The sequence below is a fragment of the Pristis pectinata genome, chromosome 14 (genome assembly GCF_009764475.1).
Source record: "Pristis pectinata isolate sPriPec2 chromosome 14, sPriPec2.1.pri, whole genome shotgun sequence".
In the NCBI taxonomy this organism is placed as follows: domain Eukaryota; kingdom Metazoa; phylum Chordata; class Chondrichthyes; order Rhinopristiformes; family Pristidae; genus Pristis; species Pristis pectinata.
The window spans coordinates 53,107,937-53,110,094 of NC_067418.1; the positions used below are offsets into that span (position 1 = coordinate 53,107,937).

At 44.6% G+C, this 2,158-nt stretch overlaps 1 non-coding gene across 1 annotated transcript; it reads left to right on the forward strand.

The window, feature by feature from the left end:
* Nucleotides 1-414: 414 nt before the first annotated feature.
* On the forward strand, nt 415-503 carry trnap-cgg (transfer RNA proline (anticodon CGG)). The gene is given in 2 exon segments: nt 415-450; nt 468-503. It is a non-coding gene; the product is annotated as a tRNA-Pro (tRNA).
* Nucleotides 504-2,158: the final 1,655 nt, after the last annotated feature.

The window sequence follows — 2,158 nt, forward strand, 5'->3', positions numbered from 1 at the left end:
ACAGCAGCAATGAACTACATTCAGGTCATTGTTTTTCCTCTGTGCGAGAAGCGAGAGACGGAAATGAGTAGATACTTAATAACGATACATCTTGCATTTTTCGATGTTCTTTGAATAAATGCAATAATAATAACTATTTCAAAGTTTGTTCTTACGTATTTTCTTCTTCTATGTTCCACCTTCTCCTCTTCCATTTTCTCTGTAGTGACTTTACTTCTTTCCATAAAGAAAGTGATTCTTAATTCATGACTTCTCCTGGTGATGGTCAGTTTAGAATATTCTTCATTCTCCTCTTCATCCTTTCCTTGTTCATCTCCGTCAGATTTCTATATTCAGCAACAGAAATGACAGTGAGCTTCCAACAACTACATTTCACCTGTTTTATTGTGTCATTGTGCTGAACAGACGGATGTGGGCTCGTTGGTTTAGTGGTATGATTCTCGCTTCGGGTGCTGACGTATATAACATGTGAGAGGTCCCGGGTTCAAATCCCGGACGAGTCCATTTATTCACCAGCTGGTGGACATTTTGAACACGAAGGAAACATTCCCAAATCTGCCTCGTGTTACGCCAGTGTTCCGCGAAAGCCATTCGTGTAAACGTCAAAGCCTTTACCACTTTCTGTAGTGCAGCGGTTGTCACATTCACCTCACACGAAAGGTCCCCAGTTCGATCCTGGGTGTGAACATCATTTTGAGTGCTGCTCCAGGCTGTGAGTAGAGTGCGTTTTCCTGCCGGTCCCATTCACTTTGACCACAGCTGCCCAAAGATATTGCTGTAAATAAACAAGCAATGCAATTTTAGTTTGAATATCTGATCGACCCTTCATTCCCAGCGGCGGCCGGACGAGGGATAGGACCAGTTCAGTATCGAGAACCCGGCAATAAACACAATCGCATCCATCATGATCTCACTTTCTCTGAGTTTCCCGCCACTGCTCCTTCCAACGTTCGAGAGCACAGGCGGTCTGTCAAGTGTGTGGTACAGTTCGAGCCCCTCTCCTTTATTCAGCGGGAACCACGTTATTTAGCGACAGGATTATCACCGGGTGTTGGGATCAGCGGGAATAGTGTGGTGGATTCAATTCCTTATCGTGGCAGAAAACTTGTTTTTTCAGATATTTCAGCCGCCAGTCTCGTGTAGCAGAAACACAAAACTATCTGGCTGTGTCCGTTGCACATTGGGATTTCAGACTTGCTGCTGCAGTCTACAAGGTCTGTCCGACAATGCGTCTGTAGTGCACTGGTTATCATGCTCGTCTATCACGGGAGAAGCCGCGCGTTTGAAACCAGGCGGAAACGTTCTGAAGGAATATTCTGAAAAAACGTTGACTGCCAGCTTTACTGACCGCATGCTGCCTGGATACTGAATTCCCCCAGCATTACAGAGTTTTTCATAGAGTTTCCAGCATCTGCAGTCCTTTTTTTCTCTGGTAACATTGTGAAATCTCTGTTTTATGGAAATGAAGACATGTGAAAGGTACACAATCAGACATTTATTCAATTAAATGCAGTTGTTACTCCGTCGACAAACCGAAGATCTCAGAGAGTCACACAGCACAGAAACAGGCCTTTTCGGCTCTCTCGACCGTGTGTTCTAAGTACCTGTCTCAGCAGGTCCAACTTGCCTGTGTTTGGCCCAGATCCTATACTTCCCCATTCCTGCACTTCAATCGAAGTCCAACTGCGCAATCCGTATCCCAAAGATAAAAAATCTAGCGAATCTCATTATATCCTGCAACAGTGTGGACTTGCCAAATACATAACGCTGATTATATTTTGCGAAGGCTAAATTCTTCACTTTCTCCCTGCCATATTACTGCACGCATCCTGCAGATTTACCGTATCCGACATGATCCTGAACTTGGGAATGTCGTTGTATTTGCTCTGCCAAGAATGGGAAGTGTGACCTGATGCATTTCAGCGTAAGGCAGAAAGGGAGACGCTATAAACTGTACAACACAGTTCTTGGACTAGAGGTCTCAAGGACTTCAACATTCAGCTCCGACCTGGCACCGGATTCTCATCTGGATTGAATGTTTCATTCTCCAGGAGAATTAAGGATGAAGCTGAATCTGACAGCAAATTTAACAAAGCAGGATATGGCGCAACCATTGGCAGTTTGTCTGGGGAAGGTTGGGAAACTGCATTAACTCTCA